Source organism: Pinus tabuliformis, chromosome Q, assembly GCF_031772625.1.
Source record: "Pinus tabuliformis cultivar Carrire ecotype Pingquan chromosome Q, CPIR1, whole genome shotgun sequence".
Lineage (NCBI taxonomy): Eukaryota > Viridiplantae > Streptophyta > Pinopsida > Pinales > Pinaceae > Pinus > Pinus tabuliformis.
In genome coordinates, this window is record NC_142296.1 from 811,630,077 (window position 1) to 811,650,700 (window position 20,624).

Below are 20,624 nucleotides of genomic sequence, written 5' to 3' on the forward strand. Positions count from 1 at the left end.
ATGGAAATGTGTTGTATATGTTGCTAATGCTGTCCCGCCCATGGCGACTACTCTGTCGGACATCAGACATACCTTTCACATGAACCTTGTTGTAACAATCTTTGCACTCATTTAGACTGATCCATGAGTGCTATACATGTTATCTTACCTTGTATGTTGTGACTATCGCATCTAAGTGGACTGCTTTTCGAAAGCTGTGTATGTCCTATGTGTTGTGTGTTCCTAGCTGAGTTGGAACTGATCCCTTTAAAACTGGAACTCATCTTCACCCTCATCTCAACCCACCTGTGTTAGAACCTTTCATACACCTCCCTTGACTCACTACAACGGTCACACCCTTGCTACTAATAGAGTTATCTTGCTTGCCTCTGTGTGACATTGTGGTCAAGGCATTACCATACGATCCGCTGCTGGGACTCCTACACCAAATGTTCTTAGGTCTGATTGGGACTTCTTATCGGGGAGATTCCCTTACACGTTGGTGAGTCCAATACCATCAACATTTTGGCACTAGAAGGAGGGCTAGTGACAAGATGAGTCTTCACATCTGTTTTGAATCTCTGCACATCTATCATGACTCACTACCGAGCTACTCTTCTGGAATGTATGTCTTATGGAAATGATTTCATCATCTTGGAACAAATATCGGATAACTTGTCTCATAAAACATTTGATTATGGAGGCTACGTTGCCTTGGTAAGGCACGCGGTTGACATTGTAGGCTTATGCAAAAGACATGGATTTTTTTACGAATACATGAGTTGCGCGCTATTCATCTACATGCTTTAAGGGAACCCAATGCACTTGTGTGACAGGCTGCTCAAAAAATATATTCATTCTCTTTCTCATCTGGTCATAGAGATAGACTGTGCTTTCAATCACTATGACTGTAAATCACTCAACAATGAAATTATGAAATTACAAAAAGGACTCGATGAATCCGTTGAACAGTTTCACACATGATTTTGTAATCTTTCTTACTGATTTCCAGAAGATGATATTGATTGGTAATTTCTTGATGGAATATTTGAGTATCTTCTTCACATACCTGAACCTTGCTCAACACACTTCGGTGATGGAGTTGCGCAATCATAGGTAGGCACAATTGCTGTCACAAGTGACTGTCCACTTGTGACATTACAGAGTGATGTGGGAGATCATGCACACACCTCTGTTGAACTGTCACATCCTCCCACCCCACCTGCTCTCAATATTTGCACATATTTGGCTTGCAAGCTTGTTGGTTGTCACGTGGAATCATTCCCTCGACCTCCGTCTTCACGTTCTGTTGATCCTCCGGATTGTACTGTCTTGTTTTCTCCCATCCCAGACTCCTCACCTGTTGTGAACGATGATCAAGTTGTCGATGGAGTTGGTGTTATGCATCCAACCTACACCATCATTCATGATGAATGTGTGCAAGAATCTAAAGAAGAGCCTGTGTTGAAGGATGAATCCCTTCCAGCCGCACCTCATCTGCTTCATCCTGACATCCCTTGTGATTTTGCCACTACTGATTTCTCCTGTGAAAACTCATTTCCAGACGCTTCTACTTTCGATAATTCACAGGACACCTCAGATGTCAGTCTATCATCACAGTGTGAAGAGGACACATCCTCCTCGAAAAATCCGTCTGATATGTCATATATCTTTCATGAAAACACAAATGGTGAACAATTTTTCTTCTCATCTACCCCTCTGCCTGATTCATCAAATCATGAGGTTGTCGACGAACATCTCAAATTTTCTGATCTTGGTTGTCATGATCTATTCCCATCCTCATCCGATCACGATGTTGATTCAATCATTGTTAATCTATCCAAGACACTGGTCTACGAGGATATATCTATCCATGAGGTCAAAACCCCCAGATTGTCAAGGCACTTTAGCCGGAGTTGAGGGTTATGTCAGGCCCTCGCTGTCCTGAGGTTGGTTTCACTTCCGGTCAGGAAATTGTTGAACCACTCAAGGTTCCTCATCACTCTCTTCTTTTCATAGAAGATCAACCAAACACCCAAATTTCACTTCCTCCACTCGATCTACATGATCCCATCGCTCATGCGTTGGAGGAATCTTACACAGCAAGCACACATGCACAACACAAGTGGTCTACCTTTATCACGTTTTCTTGCTCATCATAGTCAAGAGAATGCATACACTCAACATCTGCATGCAGTGTAGCACAACATCATGGAAACACCACATAATTCATGTCATTCATTCACTCATATTTGTTCTATGGCGCTTGTAAGCTCAGAGTGTGTTTGTCTTAACTGTTACATATTTCTTGTTTGTTGGTTCGCATGACTGTCTTGTTCGTGAACCATGCCTTCACCAATATGGGTCAACCAAAGCGATGGTGGCTACATTGGAAGTATCACTTCACGTGAGATGACCCATGCACTATTATCTTAGGAGTAGAAGTAGTGTTTGATTTTGAGTTGTTTGCTTGCGTGCTTGTTTTATTACTTGCTTTGTTTGTTTGTTTGTCTACTTGCTTGTTTGCTTACTTGCTTTGCTTTCACTTTTGCTTCTACTCTTTGCTTTGTTGTTTGTTAGTTCACTTGTTTCGTTTCAAGGATAGCTTCGCATGAAACCATGTATGACTCTTGAAGTAAGCGGGATAAAGTAAAAGAGGCCTTGTGCTGCTACCACTACTTGGTTATCTATCATCCTGCCTTTGTATGAAGAACTTGTTACTTTCAGTCCATGATATGTCGATGGAAAATACGTACTATTCAAATTGAATGTTGGTGAAAACACAATGCTTGTGCACTAACTAGTGTCACCTACTCTAGTCGGTTGTTTTTGGGTTAACCCTTGTCAGCTCAGTCAAGTAGAGTAAGGTGAGGGGAAAAACCTTAACGGGCACATTAGAGGTATAATAAACTACTTCTCTACTGGAACAACCTCTTCTGCTCTCAATAAGTCTGAATCCCTCTTCCACGTCTGAAATGAATAAGTGCTATGCACAGTTACAAAATGAAAAAAGTGAAAAAAGTTTGAAAAAATGAAAAATGAATAAGAAGAAAGAAGAGAAAGGCCTCCTATGCAGGGAGGTGATGCAAGTAACTCTGCTAGGGTACTGACCAGGCTCGATGGTAGCGGAGCCATGCTTGTGTTCTTATGTGACTCCGCCGAGGTACTATCTAGGCATGCTAGCAATAGAGCAACATTAGAGATGAAACTAAGGCTCTGATGACTTTATTGCTTGTGCACCAATATACCCCTCAACCCCAATTGAAACAACTGTGTTGCCTTGGCTTGGAATGTGTGTCAATCGACCAAGAGCTTGGCAGATGCTACATCTTACAATCAAGCTAGTGTGGAAACCAAGAGGAGCTAAGAACTGAACAATACTTCCGGAGGTGTTAGACTTTCTTTTCATGAACAAGGTCCATTCAGAGAGCTGGAGTTCTACCAATGTGTTGCCAAGTGTTGTAGCAGCTACAACCACCCTCCAAAATTTTTCCTTAGCTTCATTTTGGAGCCTCCCTTCCAACCTTCACATCAGCTTGCATTGCTTTGTCAAGTTCACAAGCTTCAGTGTTTTTCTTGCATAAAGGCAACATGTCTATCACAGCTTGATGCATCCCCCGCACAAGCTGTTCACCCAGACTTGGTCCAGCTGGAGGCTGAGCAGCTTCCCCAAGAAAATTGAGCATTTCTGGAGGGAAACCAACCTTCCCTCCAGAAATTGTACAATCATGCCTAGCAGCCTGTTGGGCTCCAAGATTGTGCAATCCTGTCAGTCAACACTCCCAGCAGGGTTTCTCAGCCTAGATTTTGTGCAAATCTGGGTAGCAGTCAGCTGCTCTGCCCAAAATTTTTGCAAATCTCCTGGGTAGTTAGCCCAGCTCCCAACCAGAAATGTGCATTTCCTTCTAGCAATCGAGCAGTCTCTTACATGTGCAACTGAGTTTACTGGTTCCCTCTGGGACCAAGAAAAATAGACTTGCATGCATGGACTGCTTCTCCCAAGGCAACATGCAAAGGCATCCCTTGTTTCAAGGATTTATGTTTAGCAGTTGGATGTTACATGCAAGGATCATTTCAGAAACCTCCCACCAAGTGTTGCTTTCCCTAGATTTGTGGCATGCACATCACAACCTTGATGTTATCAAAACTCATCAACCGGATGTTGCAGAGCTCATCCCTCACATCAACCTCATAGCTTTGACATCCCACATCACATCTAGGAGCAGCGGGCACATTCATCCTAGCTCTTTTGGGGTAACCCCGCTTCCCATGCCTTGTGTTGTGTTTTTGTCGCTTTTTGTGTTTTCTCTTGTGTGAGTACTGTTTTCCTGATTTTAGAGAGTGCTTGCGGTCGTTTACATGTATACTAGCTTCTCCTAGCACTGTTTCATTTTTTGTTGCTATCTCACTATTATTGCATGCATGAAACTGTTTTGCACGACCAGTCGCTGATTTGACAAATCACTTCACCCACATGCATGTTGATCTGTTTACTGAATCTTCTATTCATGTTTGCATGCACTATCAATCTCTTTTGCTATCACTAAGCGTCACCATGCATTCACTATAACATTTTCTTTCAGTTGCCCATCGGCGAATCTGGGTAGCCTTGGCTCGGACTCTGCCTCACCAAGACAACATTGTGCAATCATGAGAGGGATGTCCCTGCCTTCCTCTCTGGAAATATGGATTTCTTCCCAGTAGCTACTCCCTAGGCCCGCTTTGTGCAATCATGAGGGACAATGATTGCTGGCCAAGAAAATTGTGCAATGCAGTCAGTGAGCTGCAACCATTGCCAGCTGAGATTGCACATTGCGCAATCCCAACGGTCAACAGCGAGAATGGACTGTGCATTGTGCAGTTCCAGTAGTCAGTCAATATTCTAGCAGCCCAGACTATTCATTGTGCAGTCTTGATAGTCGGTCTCCCGACCTCCTGGCCGAAAGTGCACAACCTTCATGATCAGTCACACAGGTATGTTGCAAGTCAGTTCTCAAGTTCATTTTGGTTTTCGACTGACAGATTGCTTGCCATGAGTTTTTCCATGTCTCCAGGTATTGCAGGTGTTCATTTGCCTCTCAGCAGTGCAGGTACAATGGTTTCAAGAGAGCAGAGCCAGAGACATCGTTCAGAGCACACTTGGGGATGTAGTCGATCAAGTGTCTATGAGCTTGCCTACTCATGAAGACATCAAGTTGTTCATAGACAAGGACATCAAGATATGACAACAACAACATCACAACAAGCAACATCATGAACAACAGCTGAAGGCAACATACCGAATGTAGTGAACATAATGAATGTAGCGAATACAACAAATGCAGCGAATGCAACGAATGTAATGAATACAAGAGGAAGGTTGTTGAAAACACAGAGGTAGAACAAAGTTTCAAGATAAAGGAGATCCATTGACAATGAAATAAACTTTGGAGACTTAGGCTGTGAGGTGATGATGTGACGTGAAGATCGCATGAAGATAGAGAATGGAATAGAGAAGGAGTTGCATGTGTTGAACCAACAACTCAGGAAGAACATGAAGCTGCACAGGCAGACGAATGAGTTGCAGTAGGAACAAGAACAACAATGGGCACTTATGGATGAAATTGTGCCCATACAAGTTAATGATCCATCCCAACAGCTGACACGGAGCAGACATGGTGAGCGGTGTTTTTGACCGCATGCAAGTGATTCAACTGCATGCATGTCATTGTGCACATGCATGCAATCCAACCCATTCAACACACTCACCAAGGAAAGGACAAGAAGCAAATCCAACTAGATTTGAACATGTACTTCGGCAAGTTGATGCGCATGACCACCAACCAACACTTGAAGATCAGCATAGACACTATGCATCAGTTTGTTGTCGGTTCAGCCGCACCCAATAAGACCATGAACATGTTAGCAGACGAGTTGGATGAAGGGGCCGAACCAATGCACTGATTGCAATGGAGGGAAGATTTTGCTTCAGCAAGATGTCACCATGAGGTGCATGCACACCTTCAAGGACGACCAAGCTTGGCATCAACTCACCAGCTCCACCATCACAAGCATGTCAAAGAGTTGGTCTCATCACGCTGGACCAAGTGTCAGTGATGTCTTGCAAGGCTTTCTCAAGCCATGTTGTCTCACATGAGTACATGTGCATTGTAATGACGAGTCATGTCAATGTCAATAGTTGGATGTTGTTAGCACCTAAATTTGCCTTAGGCTGAAAGAAGGAAAAATTCAGGGTAACCACAAACCACGCTCAGTCTGGTAGCTATCCCTACTAGAACAGGAGAGGGCTCTCTCCGGGTCACACTCAGGAAAATAAACAATAGGGTCTGAGATGACTCAAAAATGAATACTGATTTTAGGCTAGGTAAACAAATATGATGGAGGTATTTTGAAGAATGATTGAGTTTTCTGGGATGTGTGGGGCCAAGGAACAGCATGAGCAGAGAATTTAACTCAAAGATGCAGGTTATTTTGTGAGGCAAGACAGGCAGAAATTCTAGCAATTAGATTTTAAAAATTATGAGACGGAGAGATTGTTTGAGAGTGTGAAAAGGGCATAAATACATGAATCCTTTTCAACAGAAGAAAACATAGAACGCGAAAACTATCCAAAGGCAGAGCAATACACTGAATTCTACCTTTTTACTTAGAAAGCTTTCACTAGAAATGAATATGAATGAAAATATGAAACATAACGAAATGATATGAAACATAAAGAATATACATTTGCTAAACTCATGCCACAAGAATCTCATGAACCAGAGCTGCAATCTTTCATTAATTCTATGTCAAAATGTACAGTGAGTGACTGGGTTTCTCTCCCACTGCTCCCAGAAATTGCAACCCTTTACAAAATGACTCTCAATACAATAAATAAGCTTTGCCATGGGAAGGTTGATCAACCCAGGCAATGAAGAGCCAACCATCAAAAGTTACATTTAATTTTCTATGAAGACCAATTAGAAAAAAGCAAACATGAGCATAGATTTTGTGGGTGGCTGTTCGCCTTCATTTGGCCACTTGGATAGAAGCCAAAATTGCTTTTCAAAGTTTGCCTTTAATGCTAGGAAAAAATTATTTCAAATTATCGGGCCCACTTGGAGAAAATTGCGAGTCGAAATTTCGCGAAGCGGGCGCGATTTTGGCCTTTGGGTGTCTGTGCGCCGCGCCAAAAACTGTATGCGTCGTGCTACTTTGGAGCTAGTTTTGAGGCCCTTGCGGAAGCCCAAATTGAGCCCAAGTGTGCTTGTTGGAAAGCCCTGCTGTCTACTCTCCAACCCATGTGGAATTTCTGAATTTGGTGCCCATTTTCTCCTCCAAAACTGCAATCTCCCAAGACTGCTTCCAGTGTGTCAAAATAGGGGCAGAGAGGTCATTTTTTGGGTGTTTTTGACCTCCCGAGGACTCAAAACTGGCACAAACTTCTGGGAAATGCACCAACAGTCATGATTTTCCATGAAAAATCCAAAAATGCAAACCTTTTTTCATTTGGAGCTCCCTATTGTAAGCGCGTGCCAGGTGGCGTGGTGCATAGGGAGAAAAACCCTGTTTTTTGCACAAAAAATTACAAAAACACCAAAAGTGCCCTAAGTTTCTTGAAATTTGGGCTAGAGATTCCTTATCAAGTGTTATGCTGGGCCAAAGAGGCTTTGGCCAATATCTAAAGTCGATTGAGCTCCCTTTGCCTCTTTTGCTTCTTGATTGCCTTCCTCAATTTCGCCTTCAAATTCCTGATTCGGGCCTTGCACACTTTGTTTCGCGCCATGTAGTGGAAAGCCATGTGTCTTAGCAATGCATGGTCCTTGTCGGCCTTTTCTAATAGCCTCTCTAAGTGCATGTTAACTCTCTCGAGATTGGCCTCCCGATCCTCATTAATCTCTTGCTCCAATGATGTGAGCTCAACTCTTCTCCTTTGTGCAGCTTGGCGATGCTCACGAATGTTTTGTAGCTCCATGATCGCTTGTTGATCCTCCAACTGTTTGTTCCTATACTCCAGATATTTCATGTTCCATTTGGCTCTTTCCAAATCAAGGGACAAGGCTTGAATCTCTGCTTGCTGCTCCTGGATGATCTCTTTAAGCTGTGCACTTGTCGGTTCTGTATCTGTATCATCATCATGAAGGAGAATGAATTTGGTCTCTCGTTCACCTGATGGCTCACCTAAAGGCCCCTCATCCTGCATTGGATCCTTGCCTTTGTCCTGTTCTTGTGATGCTGATGGTGGAAGCAAGGCCCCTTCCACCCCGGTTGGAGATAACACTCGCTTTGCCGCTGCAAACAAACGTCTGGTGCCTTTCTGATATGTGATGAAAACCGGCACACTAGCAGTCTCATGGCGCTCATACCGATGAGAAGGTTCACCCTCATGCTTAACCTCTATTACTATCCGTGAAGCTCTAAATAAATCACGCGAGATGAAATCATCCCAAGTGATGCCCTGCAATCCAAGCTGATGAACCACCAAAATCTTAATAAGAGCAAAATGATAGACACTGTTAAGTTGCTACTGAGGTGTTTTGCGCTGTATAAAGGTAGTCATCCTCTCTATGTTCCAGCAAATGAAATACGAAATGTTCATCATCTGTACCCTGGTGAAATGCATGAGCAACCTGATGTGATAAGCATAAAGACGAGAGAATCGCCCCTCACAGCTGAAATATTTCATAATCAATCTCATTAGTGGAGCATATTCGTCTTTCAGATACCGGAATGGGAACACTCTCTTGAGATGCCTTAAGAAACTGGTTTTGATGTATGGCTCATAATGTTGTCGGTAAATCTTCTTTTTCTTGTGCCATGGTTCACCAATGTTAGGTATACCGGTTGCCAATGAGACAAATTCTGGTGCAAGTGCGAAGGTGACACCATCCAAGATAGCTTGATCTCCATGCAAGTGCAGCACAAAAAGATGAGCCAACTCATGATGAAATTGTAAAATTGCCACCTTTTGACAAAACTCATAGCATGACTGATGCTGAAAACATGACATAGCAAGAGGGCTTGCAATTCTGTAAGGGTGGTCGGTTCCTCTCTAACATGCCTGCCACTTTTATGAGGCCTTCGGGGTGCCTGTTCTTCCAAGGGAGAGTCACTTTGGGTTTCTACCTCATAGTCTGATGAATGCTCAGATGCCATGACTGCTATACAAAATACCCTGAAGACAAGATGACTGCTGTGTATGAACTGTGTTTTAACTGCTCTTTTTGATGTGTTGAAATCTGCCACCAAGGGGAAAATGCAACAAGGGACTGTTAGGAAGGGGAATAATATGAAGGGATTAGGGACTATGAGGAGGAATTTTATTTAGGGAGTAGGGAGTTTAGGAGATTTTATATAGGGTAGAGTTTGGGGTGTTAGGAAAATTTATATGGGCTAGGGTTTTGGTTTTACCTTTGACAAATGTGCGGAGGGGATAGGGAATAGGATTTTAGTAGCATTTTAGGATAGGGAGAAATGGAAAAAGTGGAATAGGGAAGAAGGGAATGAGGGCAAGAAGGAAAAATGAAATGGGCGAAGAACCTTGGCACCAACACAATGATTTTGTAACCCTACCAGGATTTGCTTTGATAATTTTAAGTGGTAGGTATTAAAAGTTTTTGTGCAACCATAAGCTGCAATTTACTATCATCATGCTAACATAAAAATGGATGAAACACTGAGAGATTGACCCCACCTGGCAAATTCAAAGGATTGAAGGCGATTGGTTGCAAATTCTGAGCAAAATCGGGCTTCTGTGCATATGCGCTGTGCTGCTCCACCTGTGCGCCGCGCCCTTTATGTGCGTTGCACCCGTGTTGTTTAACACTGTGCAGTCACACCTAGTGCGCCGCGCTCCCTATGTGCACTGCGCTACTCCACCTGTGCGCCGCGCTCCAATTCTTAACACAGTCCGGCCTTTCCAAATAGCAGTTTGGTCTCCAACCTCTAAAATTGACTTTGCATATGAGATTTATGAATGTAACTTGACCCAAATGATTTATATAACTTAGAGAAATATGTTGCAAGAGTTGGATTTGATTTTCCCTTCTTCCAAAACCCATTTTGTAATGTTTTCACTTTGGAACTTTTTCACAACTAATACAATTATACTTTTCACACTTCTTTTTGATTTCTTTGACTAAAATGATGAAATTTTTTGGCGATTTTTTGCAGGGGTAGCCGACATGGAATTTGGCTAAGGAGACCAGGGTTGTGCTTGGAGAACTCCACTGAGAAACTTTTGAATTTTTTTACAAATGACAAACTGTTGACTTTTCTTCAAAACAGAGTTTTGAAGAACAGTCGTATTCTATCAACTTGACGATGAAAATCTTTGAATCAAAACATTATAAGAGCCTCCCTCTGGCCTTGCTAGCTTTATTGGACCTTGTTTGAAGACCGAATGACCAATCCCTAGAATTAAGGACCGAAATGACTCCTGCCCATTAAAAGATCAAACATTTACTGTCATGGACTTTAATACACATTGGTGAAAAGACCTAAGCCAACAGGTGCAAGACATGAGGGGAATGAATGGTAAGGCCCTTCCGTCAGGTTATGGCATGCCCCTAGCAGAATGCAGCTGAGTGAATGGAGCGAGACACCTAAAAATGAAATGCAAAAAGAGTTTTGATCTCTGACGGAGGACTGACAAGATCGACTCTAACAGATGTAACAATCATAGAGTAGGTGAAGAGTCACGAGGGTAGTTGTACTATCACAAAGGGGAATGTCAAGGGTCACCCCACCCTTTGCTATAAATATTCCCTCATAACTCATTGTAAAGGCTTTTGGTAAGCCAAGCTTCTGATAAGACTATCTTGGAAAGAGCTTGGATAGTATTATAATGTGCCTTGGCTTCTCCACTGCACGAAGCTAGTTCATCTCTTTGGAGGAGTAGGCAGATGTGGCTGTAACGTTCCAATGTTGGGGCTAGTGGATTTACATGGATGTATTGTATGATTGGAACTTACACTTCTTTATATAATAAGAGCCAACACGTTTTCACACATGTACTGTATCTGTTGTAAGACTGATCTTTAACACTTGTAATGCATGTTGCTTTAACTTGTGCTCTGCATCTGAACTGATTCATTTGTTGTAATGCATAATCTATTAATGGAAATGTGTTGTATATACTGCTAATGCTATCCCTTCCATGTCGTTTTCTATGTCAGATATCAGACAGAACTCTCACATGAACCTTGCTGTAACAACCGTTGCACTCCTTCGGAATGATCCATGAGTGCTATACGTGTTATCTTACCTTGTATGTTGTGACTACCACATTCGACTGGACTGCTCTGCCAAAACCTGTGTATGTCCTGTGCGTTGTGTGTTCTTAGCTGAGTTGGGACTGATCCCTTTCAACTTGGAACTCATCTTCACCCTCATCTCAACCCACCTGTGTTAGAACCTCTCATACACCTTCCTTGACTCACTACAACAGTCACACCCTTGCTACTGGCAGAGTTATCTTACTTGCCTCTGTGCGACATCGTGGTCAAGGCATTACCATGCAACCCATTGCTGGGACTCCTAAACCAAATGATCTGAGGTCTGATTGGGATTTCTTACCGTGGAGATCCCCTTATATGTTGGCAGGTCTAGCACCGACAACATGACCCAAAGAACGAAGGGCGTAAGGAATTATTTTGGAGGTTGAAAATTTAGAACTGCATCGTAAATTATCTTGGAGAAAAGTTACAATGAAAGGGGCTTAGATGTGTTGGTGCATGGTCAAGGGGATTGATATAACCAATGGTGTACAGTGAGGATAGCACCTAAGTTTTATTGAGAAGATTAGAGGTTGATGATTTCAAAACTCTGCTTTAAATGAAATTTTAAGAAAGTTATGATGTAGGGAGATCCAATGTATGTTGGCGTCTAGATGTATAAACCCAAAAGAACCAAGTGTGAGAGCTATACACAGGTAGATAGCCCCTGCCATGAGCATAAAGGTACTAATACCTAATCACTAAGCCGAGAGTCTTAGGCATTGGTCAGATGAGAAATAAAACGATAAGTGGGCTAAGCACTAAGGGGCTAAAGGCATCGAAATTGTGTGATTTCATAACGTTCTTTTAATATAAGTTACAATGAGTTGTGGCTCCGATACTGTGGTACATAGTGTTAAAAGATTGATGAATCAATGGGTGGAGAGTAAATGCACACAGAAGGTTAACATTGCTGGAATAAATAATGATTGTCAAAGATCATAGAGTTAAGGAAACGAGGACCATGATGTACAAAAAAGAGTGTTGAGGCCTTTCCCAAAGTTGAAAGAAGGTCATCCCCGATCTTCCCGTGTACGCCTTATAGGAATTAAAGGAAGAATAGAGCCATGCTGGAGTACATTCTCATCTTTGTGATGAATTTAATATGCATGGGGATCTTTTCTAGGGTGCGTAAGTGGATTGAGATTAAATTCTTAGCATGGAATATCACACAGAGTGTTGGTGAAGAGGTCAAGAGCCCATCCTCATGTTTAATGTAGCATAGGACTCAAGCAACAAACGCAACAATAGTATGGAGGTGTCATACAGAGGTACACTCGGGTAGTGTGGAAATAGGCAATAGAGACTACATTGAGTAGAGTGCAGTAGAGGAACAAAACTAGTGATTGCCATTGAGAAAAGCAGGGGAATACTATAGTGTTTTATGTGATGAAGAGAGTAGAGCAGTGTTCATGAGAGTTGTTCAACTGGACCAAGTTGTTGGACTAAAGTAGAGAATTGTAGAGGGACTGTGCAATAGAAGGCCAAGAGTAGAGTATATGTGGTTGTGAGCAGAGGATAGGGTGATACTGTGTGTGGCTAAGAGAGCATGTGGAATAGTAGAGGACCAAGAGTAGAATTATGTTTCTGCATTGAACCAGATTGGTATTGATATGTATATGTAATTGCCCATGTTTGCAGTTTGAAAATTTTATGAAAGTTAGAATAATGTCTAGAGAAGGTGGTGGCTTTCATTCATAAGAGGTTGGTGCCTCTTGGCAAGTAGGTGTTTGCTATCTTAATGGGGTCATTACCTCTTGTGAGTGGGTGCTCACAAAGAAATTGATGTAATTAAGTAGGTGCTTAATTTACATCATAATAAAAAATAGATTGGTGGTTTTTTCCCTTTGGGTTTCCACATAAAAATACATGTGTTAATATGTGTATGTTGCTAATGTAATGGATTGTATGTACATGTGAATGCCTTACCTTGCTAATCATTTGTATTGTGTATGAAAGATCTCACATTGAACTGGCCATAGTGAAAAGAGTTGAAGGCTTATACTTAAAATTGAAAGAACTTCACTATTACTGATTCACCCCCACCCTCAGTAATTCCTTATTCCAACAAGTATTTACCTTGGAAATTCAAATATTTTCCCTTAGAATCCTCAATGTATTTGTTAGATCAAGATAATACTCTTCTCTATGCTACTCAACTGACTTTTTCCATTCCAATGATTTCACATTAGGCCTATAAGGGGAGTCTTGTATTCCACCACTCTGCTTTTCATCTCTAATCATCTATTTCCTACAAACATACCATGTTAGATAAACCAAATAGAATACATAATCAAATTCATACCTCAGTGTATCTCACGGGAGGCTATCTTATCTGCACAACTCAGTCCATATTAGCACAACATATATATAATAATATCAACACACATCAACATCATGATGCATGCATGATAATAATACAAAACTGCAATAATAACTACACACATGATAGCCATAACCATCTTCATGTACTCCAAGGTCCAGTACAACAACCTCATTTTGATACCAGTTTGTAACCACCCCATTGCACATTTACCCACATTTACAAGATATATAGGGTAAATACGAGCTTAGTGTTACTACATCAAGAACCAATCTCCAAGTTCTAGTTATGGAAGTGGAGTCTACTAAGTGGAAACATACTACCATCCCTAAGGGACTCTAGATCACCCATGTGACTAAAAAAAATCATTGGTGATCAATCCCTAAGCTAGGACTTTCACTTCTCAATATTTACACGCCAACACATACTTAACACACTGTGCATTCGGTTGTAAGGCTCCAACTGCACTCATGAGCCTTCCTACATGCAGTTATTACCAAAATTCTCCAATTCAAAGGGTGCGTTTCTGAGATCTATGCCACTTTTTCAGGGTTGGCCTATATGCCATTGCCTAAAATAGCCAAAAAGTCTTTAGAACTCATTCTAGAATTACAACAAATATTTACAGTGAATACTAAGGATAGAACATGGTCAAACATGCCAATCACATGATAAAAATTTTGTCAAACACGTAGTATACATAGCAACCACATGTTGAATGCTTATCTGATCATGATCTTGTTAATTTAATCATAGAATCATCAAGAAGGCTCATTCCCTCTCAAGCAAGCGACATCGACACTTGTTATGTCATGCATATGTAATGTTCCTAAACAGGAATTTAAGTGATAAACCAATTAAACAAACAATGCAATAGTGGAAAATTAAAAACATTTAGCAAACACCCATGAAACATTGTAATACTGGAACTACTGAGCCATATATTATGAAATATGAGAGAATGAGTACATTATATAAATGGAGTAGTGCACTTGGGCTTGTCTCAAGTACAAGCTGGACCAAACCCAGGTGGTAGAATAGTTGGAAAGATGGTTTTTCAGCTACTGCTCTACTATGTTATGCGATGTCCCAGTAAACTAATGATCTACTAAATTCGGCTTGCTAGAAAGTGCACAAAAACTACCCAAATTTTTTTGTCATTTTAGCCTTATACTCCTTGGACAAAACCCAGAAAAACCCAGAAGGGAATTTCTTTGATTTTGACTTTGGATTTTCGGCCTCTTGGGAGCTGCTCTCCAACTACATCTGCTGACTTTCGGCCTGTTGGAAAGTGCCCAAAAACTGCCCAAAAATTTCTCCCCCTTTAGTCTTAGACTCCTTGGAGAAAACCCAGAAAAACCTTGAAGGCAATTTCTCTAATTTTGACTTTGGATTTTCAGCCCATTGAGAGCTGCCCTCCAACTACATCTGCTAACTTTCGGCCTGCTGGAAAGTGCCAAAAAATGGTCCATAAAATTCTGCCCTTTTAACCTTAGACTCCTTGGACAAAACCCATAAAAATGCAGAAGGTAATTTCTCTGATTTTGATTTTTGATTTTTGGCATCTTGGGAGTTGCTCTCCGGCTAAATCAACCTCTGCGTATTTTTGGCTACCCAGAAAACACACAGTCCCTTCCTCTGTGTGGCTAGCTGAGTAGTGAATCACTGCTGGAAACTCCTGCAATATCTATGGAACAATATCTCTAGGGTGGGCATGGATGGTCCCCCGAAGTAGAGGTTGAATCTTCCCTGCGAAAGATTCGTGGCTAAACAACCGGTAGATTCGCTAAGCAGTAGAGCGTACAAGAGTGAATTTGTTTGTCAAATATTCAAAATGAGAACAAAATGAGAGCTGATCTCTCGTTATAACTCCTTCAACCCTCTTAGCCTCATGTGGGCCCCTCCATCCACCCATTCGATTTTCCCTCCAAGTATACCGAATCGCTAATTCGAATTCCTATTTGGGTGGCCCCCACATTCAACTAGTAGCTAAATAAAGTTGATTTGGCCCCTAAGTCCCTAAGTCAAAAGTGTGTGGCCCTCTTCCTTAGTAAAAAATGTGCAAAATTTTGTAGCAGCACACTGTTACTAATGTATTTGAAAAGGGACATGACAGTCCTCCCCTCCCAAATGTTGCTTGCCCTCAAGCAACCTCAAAGATGGGTGCTCCAAAATATGCTCACCCTCCCAGGTGGCATCCTCATCTAGTAAGTTCTTCCAATGCACCAAACATCGCTTGTCCTCAAGCAATTCCTGCGAAAACACCCTCTCTGACTATGGACCCCCACTATCATTGCAAACTTCACCAGGGTCCCAAATGTGCCATTGGATCATCCCTGATCGTTGTACTATCCTATAGTGAAGGAGTCCCTCGATGCTAGGATCCCAAGCCAACCTGATCAATGTGAATCCCCCCTTGCTCCACTCACTATCCTGCAGATATGGGCATTAGAACCCCTGTGTCTATCACTAATAAGTAGATAATCTTGGCGATGTAAAACTCAACCCAAATCCTCATGAAGCTGCTCTACTGAATAGTCCATCTCATTCACTACAAGAGTAAACTCCTGAAGATGCAATCCAATCTAGGTGAAATTGAACCCTCGTCTACCTGGGCCTCCTTGATCTCCTCCTGTTTATCACCCTGCCACATGTTGGAATATAATCCTAAAATATACATTTACTTTTAGCCTAATTATCCTTGACTTAGCCACATGCACTAAAAATCATGTTCACACTTGGTTTTTGGTAAACTAGCTCAGTGGACCAACTTTCCCTGATTGTTTGCCTTTAAAGGATTAACATTATGGAAATATTGGTCCAACTACTTTCCTAAACCATTTAGACATCTAAGTGCATGTTCACACCTAACCACACCTCATCCACTTGAGTTATTTGAGGATTGGCGCCCCACATGAAGATTCCCCTTAAATCAAGGATTTGGTCCTTCAGACCATTTTAGCATGTTTTAAAGTTTCCTTCCTTGGGAAATGAGCCCCTCCTCATGCTTTCCTCGTGGCTGATAGTTGGCATAGGTTGTCTTGAGTCATTGTTGCTATTTTCGGCCTCTCTTTAGCTTTTCTTAGCCTTTTCTAGTTTTTTACTAGTTTTTTCCTAGTTTTCTAGATTCAACAATTTCTATATAACCACCTCCCTTTGGGATTAGAGGTTTGGTTGATCATGTATTACTATTGTTCATTAATTCAATACATTGATTTTATGGAGAAAATTATTTCTCTCCTCTCTTGAATATCAACAAATTACTTGTGTTTAATTTAACTAGAATTCTAGATTTATCGGAGTTTCTGTAGGAATTCTACACCACACCGGTGAAGTTCCCCACACCATCAATGAATCACTAAAACCAAATGGAAGATCTGCATGACCCTCCCATGTAAAAACCAACTCACCTCTACAGGTAGTTGAACTGGTCAGTCCTGTTATGCCAAAATCCCCTTCCCATCGCAGAAGTAACTTATCCTACTGACATCTTGACACTCTAGTCATGAAAGACTACCTAGCATGCTCACACTAGAACCTCCTCTCCCCCAACTCTCAGCCATAATATATGTGAGGATCGAGGCTAGTCCAATCTTACCAAAGTAACTCAATAGTGCCAGCACCTATCACTCAATGGCTAGCCCAAATCCCAAGCAACAATATGCGTTGTCCTATAGTGAGGACTTTGGTGATCGCCCAAGTGTTTACTTGTGAACGAATCGGTCCACTTGTTATCATGACCATGCCCACTGAGGAGTGGAGTATCCCACCAATCCATTGGATCCCTAGATCCCATAACCATATTGGAGGTCCACAAACCCCACTCTTCTTTGTCTGTCACTGTGATATGATGCTAGTTGTTGGCACCCCTTTGTGCCCCATCTCTACCTCATGCATGTATCCAATAGGTATGAACTGAGCATCAAGAACCCATGCCACAAATATCTAGTTGTTCTGTGCCTGCCAAATCACACAGTGACATCTGCTATCCCATCGCTTGATGATATGCTTGGGTACTGCCAGAAGCCTAAGCATCATTGTGCCAACAAGGACTATTGTCCTCCACACCTCATGCTCCCCTAACACCTCAAGCCGCCTAACTGAAAAAGCACCATGTAACTCCCTCTTAGTCACCTCCCCAAGTGTGAACCTAGGGGTGGAACATATGCTACCTCGACAATAAACCATGCCATCCCTAAGCCTGTAACCATCAACTCGTGCTCCTACCAAGTGTCTCAACAGGAGAGTCTACTCTCGGCCCATGACATGTGGTGTCTCATCCAAGTGCCTAAGGTGAGTCCCCCATGCCCTGCTACCTGAATGGAGAGTGTCAAAGTTAAACAACCAAACTCTTTGTGACTGTAGGCAACACTGGAGGATGATGGGTGGGTATGTCCCAAAGAGTATGATATGGAGTCTGATGTAATGCTCAAGAGTAATCTTAAGGATAACCCTCTCTTCACCTCATATCTGTTGATAACTCCCTCGAGGCCTTGTCTCCACTAAACATGGTGTTGCCAAATGCTCGATAATGTCCTCATCGATCCTAGGTGAGTTGCATCCAATGGTACACCTACTATCCCTGTCCATAAGTCTTCCTGGATGTAAAGCTCCAAGAGCCCATTGCACCGCATCATGTGTCACTGCATACCACCAAGTACCACCGCACTCCCTGAAATGCCACTGTATGCCGCAACCTATCATTGTACACTACTGGATACCCCCAACTACAACTATACCATCCTGTACCATCCTGTGTCCTGCCTGTGTCACTGCACCTGTCACTCCCCGCACGTCCTCAATGCGATGTGAGTCATTCCTCCTACCCCACAGTGTAAACCGACATGCTATGGTATACCACCATATATCTCCATGCTCCTCTGCAGACCACTGCTCCTCATAGCATAACCCTACACACTGCTGGGTGCTATGGCGTAGAATTGGGTTTGTATGCATTAGGCCACATCCCTCTATATAACACTGAACGCTATGACTTGACTCTGTGTAGCCTTGTGTACCACTGCCTACTATCATACCACCCTGTAACATATGGTATCTTTCATGTGCCAAAGTGTCTGCCACTCTGATAGCGACCCCACGATGACATGCATCATGTCCCCTCATCCATCCTAGTAGACCTGAGCACCCTAACTCCACTCCTGTTAGGGGGGATATCTCTGTTGTGTCAATTTCCTGTGACCCCTGAATCCTAAAATTCAATGGGAGAACATTCTCTCCATAAAATATCCGGTCTGGTGCCCTACCCATGCCACCTCCTCGAACCAGCTCTTGCCAGAGAATGTTAATCACTTGCGTCCCCATGCGCAACCAACATGCCAAAACAACCAATGGATTTTGCTCACAAACCACCTGGACACTAGTGTCAACAGGAGCTTCCATAAGGAATGCATGCACTTAGGCACGGGGTCGACTACCTCATCAATGCCATAGCCAACCCGCATGTCTGATATCGAATAGGAAGCCCCGCTTGGATCCCAATGCCAACTTGGGCCTCCAACACCCTCAATGTATAAGAGCTCCCACTAAGCTTTACTCCAAACTGCGACCATCTCCATGAGTCTAGCCCACTCCACCAGGTACCAACTCAGAATCTCTCACCATCCAACCCCAAGAGAGGGATCGAATGCACAAACTCTAGCACATAGAAAAGCTCGACATGCGGATGTTGCATCTTGTGCAACTCTGACTGTCTCATCCCACTACACAGGTCAACACATGAGATCTGACTCGGTAGCTCTGTCTCTCTCTATTAAATGGGCAAAGGTGAACCAATGGTGCTGTTGACCTAGTCATCCCCTTTGGTATGTCTAGACAACTCCGCCTCTCGCAACCCAATGCGTAAGGATGGGCTGATAATGTTGTAGATCTTGTCAGTGTGCCTCTGAAGCAAACTATGATGAAATCACAACGTGTGGTCTCTATGCTGCCCCTCATCATTGGCTAGCCCAAAAGATGGTTGCACATCCTTCTCCATCATGGTCTAAACATGAGCCTCCAACTGCTCCTCCCTAGACAACCCAACATGCAAGACATTCCCATCAATCAGTTGTAGGTGACTATTGTCTGACAACTTTTTCATAGATCTGGATGCCTCTGTATCTATTGGCTCCTCATCAATAGTGGGGATGTTTCCTGACAACTCACCAACCTGTGGTGCATTGTTATCACCTAAGAACTCTGTCACAACCTCAAATACCTCATCAATGGGTGTATGCTCAACTATCTCTTTGCCAACCATGGCCCCTTTAACTACCCTTCCATCTTTTTTCTTAATACTTCTCATCATCCCTGCAAAATCCCACTGAATCTCCATTGGTTTATGCATACCCCTTAGTTCACAGAATTCCCAAAAAGAGAGGGACGCTTAACTACCATGACCCAATGATTGGTATGCCCTCCAGTTTCCCCTCAATAACTCCACATTAGTTGCAATCATGTCTGGATTCCCAACTGAGGAATGAATCAATTTCTTCTCGACATTAATCATCATTTGTTGTATCCTCACCACCTCATTCCACGTGACTGCCATGTTGTTTGATTCTAATATTTCCCACAGACTGAGCCAAGATTATGGCTCTGATAGCACTATAATTTTCCTAAACAGGAATTTAAGTGATAAACCAATTAAACAAATAGTGCAACAGTGGAAAATTAAAAACATTGAGCAAACACCCACGAAACACTGTAATACTGGAACTGCTAAGCCATATGTTATGAAATATGAGAGCATGAGTACAATATATAAATGAAGTAGTGCACCTGGGCTTGTCTCAAGGACAATCTAGACCAAACCCAGGTGGTAGAATAGCTAGAAAGATGGTTGTTCAATTGTTGCTCTACTATGCTCCGCGCTATCTTAGTAAAACACTGATCTACTGACTTCAGCCGGCTGGAAAGTGCCCAAAACTACCCAAACAATTCTGTCACTTTAGCCTTAGACTCCTTGGACAAAACCCAAAAAAACCCAGAAGGGAAATTCTTTGATTTTGACTTTGGATTTTCGGCCTCTTGGGAGCTTCTCTCCAGCTACATCTACTAAATTTCAG